At 32.4% G+C, this 13,038-nt stretch overlaps 1 long non-coding RNA gene across 1 annotated transcript; it reads left to right on the forward strand.

Moving 5' to 3' along the window:
* Positions 1–259: 259 nt before the first annotated feature.
* LOC130499569 (uncharacterized) lies at positions 260–604 on the forward strand. Its single transcript, XR_008938444.1, has 2 exons — positions 260–363; positions 502–604. It is a non-coding gene; the product is annotated as an uncharacterized LOC130499569 (long non-coding RNA).
* The last annotated feature ends 12,434 nt before the right edge of the window (positions 605–13,038 follow it).

Raw genomic sequence — 13,038 nt, forward strand, 5'->3', positions numbered from 1 at the left:
GGGGTGAACCCAAGAATTTCTCTTTTGTGAAATTGTCATCATGATAAAAAGAAATGATAATAAAATAATTTTTATTGTACAATAAAAAGAAAACTTGCCAATAATTTAGCAAAAGTTGAAAGCGAGAAGTGGGCACAAAAGTGTACATCTTTGGTTACAATCAAAGAATCCAACACAAAATCAAAGTTCTCAAGATGCTCTATATAGCATATATAAACCTCCCTTTCTGTAAGAGCCAATAGTTTATTACAAGATAAATCAAACATATTATTCCATTTGCTTTTGCGTACAATTTTTTCTCCTTTTGGGTCCATTGATACAATCTCTTTGAAGCTCCAACTTACAATGAGGCTAAGATCTACAGTAAATTATAAACTTTTCTAGCCGAGTCACTTCAATCTATTTCAATCTCAGAATCTTTGTTTTAAGCATCAAAATCAATGACTTCGATCATGATTTCTTTTTAAGAAATTCTAATACCATCTTCTTGTTTTTCTACAGGCTAATTTAGATGGTTGCTAAGCTTCCTAAGGACAGCTGTTACTTGTTACTTGTAAGAAAACATGATTATATAGGTCAATTAAACATACATTATTTGGAGTAATTTAGACGGCTTGATGACCAACTCAATCTTACGTTATAAACTGAGTTATCTGCAGAGGTTATTTGGAATCTGCAGTAGCCAATACTTATACAAGTTACGAAACACATGAAATTTAAATCAGCTAAATGTATCATATATTGCTCGTCAAATATATAAACAAACCTGTTTTCATTTTACATGCTTTTTTATGGAACTAGTATTAGTTTTGGGTAAAATATATAGTAGCTCGACAAATATATAATAGGTCGAACATTAATTTTTGCAAAACTATACTCCCTCAGTTTCCAATTGTAATTAGTTTTGTTTAAAAGCAAATATTTAGAAAGTTGTTACTTTTTAAAAAGATATTATTTAATCAATTAATTTAACCAATTATAAAAAACTTAACACTATTTTAATGGTCACACAATATTCAATAAATGAAAAAAAATATATTGAAATATGTAAACTATTTATATTATATTGTGAAACAGATTTTTTTGCCTAAAACTACCTACAATTGAAAACAGAGGAAGTATAATATAGTCTCCACAGACAATATGTCCCCTAGGCTTTACCGATGCAGGTTTAAGAGTTAGGATTGTATTGAATAAACTTTAAAAATTTATAGTTAACACAACCCACGTACGTTTGCCATATATCAATATGCTGAAGAAGCAAATCAAGAAAGAAAAAACTATTTAGAAAAAAGAAGACGGAAGTAGTCTTTACGTTCCTAGAATGCACTGAAAGCCATAAGGTTTGGCCGTTTGGCAACCGTTTCATTACTAACACTTTCGCAAATGTTTGCATATGTTATTTATGTATCACGAGACACGTCTAAAGGTTGATGAAGTTGACAAAGTCACCGAGCATTTTAGTTATATTTTACTGTATCATTGTCGTTTTCATGAGCTTTAACTGAAATTCGATGTTCTGAAGCATTTGGGTATTTTTGGACTGAACAACTTCTGAAGCTTGTATCTTTCAAAACTCAAACAATCCTAATACAAAAAAATATATCATGTGAATATGAGATTCGATTGAGAAGATCCACCAAAATGTATCTTCTTTTCTTTGATGTATAATTGGACAAGAAATAAGATTTTATGACTAACAAACATGGGCAAAATATACACTATTTTGACTACAAAGAGATGCGAGAAAGTGGTGGGTACATAAGCAGATGCACAGGCATGGCTAGTGGCCACCTAATATTTTAAGAAGATTACACATGCATCATATACCTCAACTGAATTACAATATATATGAACAAATTTATAAGAAGAATAAAATTAGGTTCTAGTGGTGCCATTCTGTATAACAATGATAGCTGTACATAATAACTTACACACCACCATGTGTTCATAAATCATGTTAGGTCCTGGTATATTTGCTTTGAATCACCCGAATCTTTCCTTACGCATGAATATTGAAGACCAGATGATCACATGTTTATAGAAAAGGTTTACCTGAAAGCTATAACAGTTTTAGTTAAGATGGGTTACTATTTTTATTCAAATACATTTTTCATTTATTCTTAGAGCAAGTCACTCGTTTTGAAAATCCTTTAGCAAAAAAATAAAAATAAAACAGTCACTCGTTTACTTGAAGTGCATAAAACCGAGGAAGCTGAAACTGAACTCCATAGCGACAACAGACAAACGATCATTTTACAGACATAGGATATGCACGTGATGAACCCAAAAACAGAACTTGAGAAGACCATAAACAACCATAGGTCGAACCAGCTACAGACGTAGAAAATAATTTAACATGTAGCATAATATATATAATATGTATTAAAATATTAAATATTACTCCCTACGTTTCATATTATATGTCGTTCTAACCTTATGCACACAGATTAAGAAAACATTTAATTTTACATATTTCCAAAATAAAAATATTATTACCAATACACCAAACCATGTATCAACCAATAGAAAAATAGAAAAAAGAATATTGTTAATAAATTTTGCATTGAAAACCAAAAACGACACTTATTTTGAATCAAAAAAATTCCTCTAGAACGACATATAATTTGAAACGGAGGGAGTATATTTTAAGTAATATTACAAAATTATATATAGCACATAATAGTTTTATTATAAAAACATTTATTCATTTTAGGTGTTATTTTGGAAAAGTAATATTAGAAAAAGTAAAGAAAAGAAAACAAGTATAGAAAGAAAAAGGAAATAATTATAGGTAGCAAAATAAATGAAAAATGTGATTAAAAGTTTCTCTTTGCATGCGTGTGGTTAGTCGTTATTATCTCTTCGGTGGCTTTGGTCTTGCAATTCTTTTTTGTCGTATCAGTTTGTGGTTCGGCCCAGGAGAGTGCCATATGCTATTTTTTTTGGGGCAACAGTGCCATATGCTATATAATATAAAGGGAAATTAGGCCATATGACCATGAAAAAAACGTAATTCGCGAACTAGTCATATTACCTAACAGTCATATACACTCCGTTAACTATACATAATAATACCGTAATGCCCCGCCAAACAACTGGCGCAACCTGCTCGAACAAAAATAAAACAAGAAATTATTAACCTCACAAAATTAACTCGTGGCTTGACCATCTTCACATATTCCTTTTTTGCCTTTTTGATAACTTTTTCGAAGACGAAAGGTCTCCATCACCGACCTCCTCCACAGCGTCTTCTTCCCCGGATTTCGATAGCTTTCCATCTCTGTCGTACTCCTATTCCATTCATTTGCATTTCTCCTACTATGCCATCATTGGACATCGGAGGGTGTTACGGTTTCAGAGGCGTTAAAGTGAAATCCGCTTTCTCTCCAACTTCTTCAAGTCGAATCTACTCAGATCTTCTTACCTATGGTAACTTCCCGGTGTTTTCCTTCCCTTCTGTCCACCTTCTTCACTCGTGTGGTTATTTTCTTTTGTTTTGCTGTCGCGGTGTTAGGATACTCCACTCGCCAAATCTCTACCATTTTTTCACTTGCATACCATCGTTTCCGGTACTAAATTAGGTCCATACGCTCGGATTTTGTCAATTTGATTTAGGGTTTTGCTTTTCTCACGTGCTCTGGGGGTTACTAAAATTTGAATTTTGTTTATAGCTTAGATCCATATGATGTAGTATAAGAATTGAGTGATTTCTATATGTAATATCTCTTACTATGCTTCCTTTATGTATGCCATAGTTTATATCTCTAATATCCATTACCTTCTAACTGGAATAGTTGTAAGTGTATTAGATCTATTCTATTTTAGATAGAATAGTAGAACATGATTTTCCCCTTCGTATTTGGTGCATATCATTTTCATCTTAGTTATTGGATTGTTAATTTGAGTAATGGTTATTGGCTTGCTCTTTGTGTTTAGACGGGCATGCATTTCAACTCTGCTTTTTGTGCGTGATCTCAATGTTTACACTTTCTGTTCGGATGGTAGTATAATTATTATTGTGCCACGGATGTAGTATACCATGGAATAGTTTAATTATTATGCATGCAATACTAATTCTCTGATAGTATATATGAATGCATGGCTTTACTATTATGTTCAGATTGGCATGGTACTTTTTAAGGTGATGAATCATTTTATTTTGTGGTTAGTCTGCTTACCTCACTTCCCTATTCTATCCTGAGTGGAATAGATTAATGGTGGTTTGTCTCGCGTACCCCATTATTCCATTCTAGTGACTGTGGAATAGATTATTTGGTTGTGTCGACTATTCTATCTGCGCTTCATATATTTCGATATGAAATAAAATTGCTTCTTCTTTGCTAACTGTGTTACTCTACTACCTTCTTGTTGCAGGTCTGACATGGACGATTTAGGCATTCCATGTAGAATGTTTGAGACCAGCTTTGAACCCACCGGAGGAAAAAGGTTAATAAATACTTCAACGTCCGTTGGATTGAGGTGATCAAAAGTGCATTAGAGGATGATAACTACTCCAACTTGACGCATTTAGAATGTATATTAATGGGTGATGTAATGTAGAGATAGTTGGGCTCAACATCACTGTATTGTTCACATATTATGTGCACTAACCTATGTTTGCGTAGTATATTATTCCTTATATATAGTAGTAATGTATCTGTACTCTCATATTTGGTTGCCTATTCTATATGGATCATGAATATTGTAAATACCTGTTGCCTGTTTCCGACTGGTGGGTTTATTTTTCTGGCATATGTGGGTTGCCAATGGATTAGGGTTTACATTCCCCAAACTTGGGTTTAGTGTTCACAATCAACTGCTATCTTACCCATCCCCACTAGATTTGTAAGTGCAACCCATAACGTGTAATCACTACAAGAAAACATCGGTATTCTGAGGGACATACCGAGGGAAAATGAGTTCCTCGGAATTTTCTGACGAAAAATCGAGGAAATACCGAGGAAACCAAGAAATGTGGTTTCCTCGGTATTTCCTCGAAAAATTTCGAGGAAATTGCGAGGAAGACACATTTCCTCGAAAAATTTCGAGGAAATTGCGAGGAAGACAGATTTCCTCGGTATTTTTCGAGGGAATACCGAGGGACAATAGGGTTTCCTCGAAATTTCCTCGGAATGTCCCTTCACGGTTGAGGGGTTTGATTTAAAACCCCTTGTTCGTCGAAATACCCTCGAAATATTTCGAGGAAATTTCGACGAAACAAATGATTTTCGGTATTTCCTCGAAATTCCCTCACAATATTCCGAGGGAATTTCGAGGAATAAGGGGTTTTAAACCGAAAACAACGTTTTGCGGATTGAATAACACGTATATAACCTTTATTAAGTGTCTTAGGCAGATTATGAAGTCAAACTTTAGGGTTTTAAACCGAAAATAATGTTTTGCGGATTGAACGGAAACCACAAAACATAAGAGAAACACTTATACATTTTAATAAACGTTAAAAGGAATACTTACAATTATTTTTGTAATTGTGTTATTTCATTGTTTATGATCATCTATACAAAGAAATCTCATTAGTATGAATTACATTTGTATAAGAAATGACATAGAAAAAAAAATCGATGTTTTCAAAACCCCAAACCCTGTTTCCTCGAAATTTCCTCACAATATTGTGAGGAAATTTCGAGGAACCAGCTTTCAAACTCTATTTCCTCGAAATTCCCTCACAATATTCCGAGGGAATTTCGAGGAATAAGGGGTTTTAAACCGAAAACAACGTTTTGCGGATTGAATAACACGTATATAACCTTCATTAAGTGTCTTAGGCAAATTATGAAGTCAAACTTTAGGGTTTTAAACTGAAAATAATGTTTTGCGGATTGAACGGAAACCACACAACATAAGAGAAACACTTATACATTTTAATAAACGTTAAAAGGAATACTTACAATTATTTTTGTAATTGTGTTATTTCATTGTTTATGATCATCTATACAAAGAAATCTCATTAGTATGAATTACATTTGTATAAGAAATGACATAGAAGAAAAAAATCGATATTTTCAAAACCCCAAACCCTGTTTCCTCGAAATTTCCTTACAATATTGTGAGGAAATTTCGAGGAACCTGCTTTCCTCGGAATATTTTTCATTAACCGGCAACCCTAGCCGCCAAACATTTCGCGAAAATTAGATTAGAAAATTTCGAGGAAATTTCGAGGAACCTTATTAAATTTTGTGAGGAAATTCCGACGGACAGTGTCCGTCGGACGTCTCATAAATTAGGTTTTACGTTCTTCTCTTCCCCATTTCTCTCTGCCTCTCCTCTCTTCCTCTCCTCTCTTGTGCGGCCTCCTTCCTCTCCTCTCTTCCTCTGCGCGGCAAATCCCCTCTCTTCCTCTCCTCTCCTCTCTTCCTATTATGTAAGTTCATCTCTCTTCTCTTCCTCTCTTCATAGATCGATTCTTTGGATGTTAGATCTCGAAATTTAGGTTGTTAGGAAGGAAATTCTAGGATTGAATGGATAGCTTAGGATTTTCAAGTTTGGATTGTTGTTTGGATTGTTTTTATATATTTTTTTAGTTCTTTTGTGTTTTGGGTAAAATTCAAAACGTTTTTCATGTTTTAAAACGTTTTTGATTTTTTAAAACGTTTTTTGATTTTTAAAAATGTGTATATGATTTTTTAAAACGTTTTTTGTTTTTTTTTAAAACGTTTTTTTTATTTTTAAAATGTGTATATGATTTTTAAAACGTTTTTGAATTTTTAAAACGTTTTTCTTATTTTTAAAACTTTTTTTTATATATTAAAACTATTTTTGTACTTATTAAACTATTTTTTATATATTAAAACTATTTTTGTAATTATTAAACTATTTTATATATATTAAAACTTTTTTGTAATTATGAAATTGTTGTTTTATTTTTTTTTCGATTTATTTTGCGTTTTGGTTAAAATTCAAAACGTTTTTGTGTTTTAAAACGTTTTTTGATTTTTTAAAACGTTTTTTGATTTTTAAAATGTGTATATGATTTTTTAAAACGTTTTTTGTAATTACTAAACTATTGTTTATATATTTAAACTCTTTTTATATATTTAAATTATTTTTGTAATTATTAAACTATTTTTATATATATTAAAACGTTTTTTAAAGTTTACAGTAATAATAAAACGTTTTTTATAAATTTTAAAAATATTTAAAAACCTTTTTCTATATTTATAAACGATTTGTATTTTTTTATAAATATAAACATATATATATATATATATATATATATATATATATATATATATATATATATATATATATATATGTATAAATCATGTATACTAAAAACTATATATAGTAATTATTAAACTATTTTTTTATATATTTATATATTTTGATTAAAAACTATTTTGGATTTTTAAAATTTTTATTTATTAAAACTAATTTTTAATATATTTTAATTTGTACAATTTTGAATAATATTATCTAATATATTTTCAATTTCAATTTTTATTTTATATTTTATATTTTCGAATTTCATTAAAAAAATTAATATTTTTTTTTATTTATTTTTTTGAAAATTCCGAGGAAAGGGTTCCCTCAGAATATTTCGACGACCACATCCGTAGGAAAATTTTGAGGACTTTTGTGACGAACCCTCGTCCTCACAATTTCCTCGGAATTAATGTTCCTCGAAATTCCGTCAGAAAATTTTGAGGAAATTTCGAGGGAAAATGAAATTTCGAGGAGTTTTTTTCGAGGACCTTTTTCCTCGGTATATCGTCGGAATACGGTTATTCCGACGACATACTGAGGAAAAAGTCCCTCAATATCTGCGTGTTTTCTTGTAGTGAATCTTCATACTCTATCAAATGGAATAGTATTGTATTTATACTCTCGTATCTGGTTTCATATTCTATATGGCTCATGAGTATTGTAAATATTTGTTACCCGTTTCCGGCCGGTGGGTTTATTTTCCGCCGGATGTGGGTTGCCAATGGATTAGAGTTTACAATCCCTGAATTTGAGTTTAGTGTTCACAATCAACTGCTCTCTTATCCATCCCCACTAGATTTGTATTCCATTTTGATTCATTCTTGGCCATACTATATTCTTACAATAGTACTAGAAATGACAACAAGAAAAAGTTTTACAATAACATTAAAATACACCAACAATGCAGCATGAAGATGGAAAGGTTTCTGAATAACTATGTAAGTGTCGGATTCTTTATACGGTTAAGGTGTTACTTTCGTTTGGTCAATTTCTCTTTGGTGAAATAGGTCAACAACCCGCATTACTATACTATTCTATATGTTTAGAAGGCTATTCCATATGTATGATGATGTGTGTTATTACCTCACTCATGTATTTTCGAAAGTGGGTTAGATTTCTAAATGATTTAGGTTGCAATGGGTGAGGGTTTATAATTCCATGACTTAGGTATAGTGTAACTGTCTACTGTTATATTACAATCTCCATGAGCATACCCTGATTTTTGGCTCCTATATGCTATGTAAATCAAATGTTCTGCATAGTATGAAATATCCCCAAGTAACATAGTATGAATTCTTATATACAGATACAAAGGTTTAATTTATGAATGATATTGGTTGCCATGGATGAGGGTTTATATTTCCAACTTGGGTTTAGTGTTCTCCAACTTCTTCAAGTTGAATTCACGAATGTAGCTATTGTTTCTATTTGGAAGCAGGGTTTAATGATCAAATGCACGAGTTTATTTCTGGAATATTTGGTTTGCATTTGGGTAGAGTATTATGTAATATACTATTATATTGAAACTATTCTATGTGTTTTATGTTGCATGGAAACCTAGACAATCAATATAGAATATAAATATCAGTACCGAGAATGGATCGTCAAGGCGCCGTTATGTTACCATATTTTCTCATACACTTACAACTGTTATCCACTCATGTCGATGCATACACTTATATCATATGTAGTGAAAGCGTTGTGACACGCGTTCCTTAAATTAGTTAACTAATTTCTATGTCACACAAAACCACCACGTCATTGATTTATAAGTTTGGTACCAGCAACCTTTTTCGTTAAGGGACAGAACCGGGTGAAAGGAGGTGAAAATGTCAACGAATGAATTATGTCAACATCATAGTTAGTTAGTTAATTTCACTATCAAAAATGGCTATCTCGCCAATAAACCCATATATAAATCTCTTGTGACGTGAACAAGGATATACAGTTGTGTAACTCTAATTGTTCAAAAGATTAAGTTGTGCCATGTCATCTCCATATAGTACCGCGAAAATCCTGAATGAAAATCACAATCAAAAATATATAAACGAAAATATAAAGACTGAAAATGTTTAAAAAATCATAAAAATAGACGAATTCACGGAATTGAGATTTGATCTCTTTCTTTAACTCAATAAATTGCATATAATGTGTGCCAGTTTTTTATACGATTTTTGAATCCAAAAATACAAACACGATGAAACCGTTTTGCAACACCCGAAACAGAATCTACGAACCAACTACTACGATATATACTTTCGACACACTTACTTTAAAGAAGATCTAAAGAGTATTTTTTCTAGTGAGAAAGATGATTCAATGTGTGAGTTATGAGATTATACCTTTTTGTGAAGAAGTGAAAGTTGTATTTTCGAGTTAGTTTAATTTGGTAATCAAGTAAACTTGGTCACCAAATTGGCTAATCTTGGTCATAAAGATGGCTTAGCTTGGTTGTCAAGTTTGCTAACTTGGTTAGCAAGTTTTCCCCTAATGTTTAAGTCTTTTTTCGTCATGAGTCCAAAACCAATAAGTGAATCAATTTACTAACCCCATCAGGCTTATAAAATGACTCCAAAATCTTCATATCTTTTGACATAAAATTAAAATTTTACTCACCCCATTAGACTTATAAATTTTTTCTATTCACAAATCCGATTTCATACTCCACCCATGGAACTTATATTAATTGGTTCCAACACTCGGAGTTCCTTACCTCGAGAGAGTAAGGGCAGAAGATCGAATCTTGAAACAAAAACACAAAAGACCAACATCTCCAACATATGGACATTCTTGTACCCAAACTGTAACATCTACAAACAAGAGAATGGACCTCATCTCAAGAGAAGATTGGGAGATCAAAACCACTGCTTCGTCTTGAAACCTCATTCCACACCACATAGACAAGGAGAAGGAAAGTAGATACCTCCACATCACTTACTATCCAATAGATAAACCCCACACCTTGACGAACACGAACCACCTACGGGTCAAGATAATGAGAAGAAGCATGAGCACCCAAGTTCAATAACTACGACAAATGAGTAGAAATTAGGAGTAAGTAAAGAACCATGCCTGGAATACATAGCCCTGTCATATAATGACCTGTTGACATACACCGCAAGAATTATGAGGAAAACAAGAAAACATAGCCCACATAATCGGACTACAACTAGGTGCACCAAACACAAGACTGATGAGTGCCTTTTACTTTGATTTTTGATGCAGAACAAGTGTTTCGTTGTGCATTTTATTTTCTTGGGTCTTTTGTGTGTTTTAGTGTTTTGGGTCATTTGGAGGAAAATAAGTGATGAAACGAGATTAGCTTAAAAGAACCCCGACTGAAAGATGAAGGACATATTTATCGATCTGTGACAAAGATGATCAATCTGTAACACATTATTAAAAATTGCTCGATCCAAAAATTTATTTGCCATCAGATCGCCACCAAATCAACCAAGATCCTCGTTCTATTGATCAACCGATCTAAGGAAATAATGAAGAAGAGTCACCGAAAGCAACAAAATGATCGTTGGGTGACACCCATACAACTTATTGATATCCAAATTATATAATTTATATGAATAAATTATATAAAATTTTAATATATAAATTAAAGATATAATTTTTCTCTTTTAAAATCATGAATTAAAATCTAGTTAATAATAAAAAAATTGTTTATTTGGATCACTTCTACTTGCTTGTTTTTCACTTCGCAACGACTTGGGTTTTTGTTTATTCGGTGCGCTAATCAACTCTTTATAATCAAGTAGAAAGATTCATTGGAATGTAGCAGAAAGTCTGCAGAAGTTCCTTTCAAAAAAGAAAAAAAAAGTCTGCAGAAGTTTATATTATCTACTTCAATATGTTTTATTGTTATAATCTCTTGGTTTTATATGTACTATATTTCCATTTGCTATGAAACTAGACACCTTAGTCATCTTTCTGGTTGACTTGGAAATAAAGAACACGGAAGAGCATTCTATCATGAGTCGATTACATCGTAGGACACAATATGTCTTTCTCTTTCATTCAAAGACACATATCACATGTGAGGCACTTTTTTTTGGCAGTATCTGTGTGCTTTGACATTGATACCCTTAAAGAGAGTCTCGGTTAATTTACGAAATAAAAAAGAAAACCGGTTGAGTTTTATATTTGTTTCATAGGATACTCTGATTAGTTAGGTTTATTGATTCACGAGCTTTAGTGTTGACTCTTGACCATTGGATGTGGATTTTCTACTCTCAATCCAAAGGCCGAAATTAAACTTGAGAATTAAGTCTGTTTGATAAGTTCGTCCACAAATCTTTTTTATTTCTACTCTGTCGTCCACAATTCTTTTTTACTTCTATTCCATCCACAAATCACTCTTAGTCTATTCATCCACAAAACATTTTTGCATTTGTTCCATCCACATACACTTTTCCAAATCTGATGCATTTTGATAAGGACGTCCACAATTTTTTTTACTCCTACTCTGTTTATTAAATTGTGAAATGAACGCGACTGTAAATGAGAATGTGAGTCAAATTTGTGGAAGGTTTGAGACTTGAGATGAATATGTATTTTTTGTGGATGCTCTTTTTGTGGACAGGATCTTGGAAGCAAGATTACCAGTTCTATGCACACAAAAATGTGGACTGTTGGCGCATACTCATTAACAATTCTAGTAGTCAATTAGGCTTCACATACATAAGCCAAGATTTTAAAAATTGTGAAATAAAACTAAATATGACCGAAGAAGATGAAATTAAGGCACTGCCCAGAAACTAAGATGATTACCAGGTGTAGGAACAGCAAAGTACAACAATTGTGTACGGCTCCTAAAATAAGGAGGAACATAGGTGGTTCGGTATGCTCTCTCTGATTCAGAAACATCAGTGCTTGTCGAACTCATATTCACAACTGATCCTCCAGTGTCTTGTTCTTCGAGATAAAACCACTGAAGATGGTAATAAACTTGAGTTAGGACACTTTTCAGAAATAAATTGAGAGAAGCTCTGCAGGTAAGTAATAAGAAAGAGTCATCACATCCATAAATAGATCAGAAAACGAAGTAATTGCAAATCCATTGTAAAGAAACTGTCTTTAAAAAAAGCGATTTTAATATCAAGTAAGATCAGAAGAGCAGAGACGAGGATTGTGATGAATCAAAGAGAAAAAGAAGAAAAAACAGAGGATATGAGAGACCTGTAGAAGTAAGCATGCTTCGAATGGTCTGGAGAAAGCATGGCAGCTTCTTTATCGATGATGAACTCGAAATTCTCCATGCTTATCAACTTCACAGTTTCTCTCATCTTCGATTTAGTCAGGACTAGGGTTCGATTTCTTCATCCTCTGGGCAAGGAACGAGATGGATTTAGTCGCAATTAGGGATTAAGGAACTGGGAGAGTGATTTAATTGTATGGTAAAAAGTTTTAATTGTCTTGCACAGAGACAAGAAAAGAACGAAGTTCTTCATCGTCTTGGACAACGAGGAAAGATGAGGATGAATTAGGAGAGTTGACCACAATTGATTTGGTTTATTTTTGGTTAGAGGGTATGGATGACTTTTACAAACAAAAAAGTATGCTACAAGTGCATTGTGACCTTATGTGTAATTGAAAAGTGATAAAGTGTGTCTGGATGTAAATTTTTCTTCTATCATGTGTTTGATTACATTTTTGAAATGTATTATTTTCCATTTGGCCAACAATGACATGTTACCTACCTAAGTAAATGATTTACTATTTCACCAAATAATTTACTACCAGCCAGTTAAAAGTCGAAAGACTTTTCTATTTACCAAAAGATGGACCAAACCCCATTAT

This window comes from Raphanus sativus, chromosome 9, assembly GCF_000801105.2.
Source record: "Raphanus sativus cultivar WK10039 chromosome 9, ASM80110v3, whole genome shotgun sequence".
Lineage (NCBI taxonomy): Eukaryota > Viridiplantae > Streptophyta > Magnoliopsida > Brassicales > Brassicaceae > Raphanus > Raphanus sativus.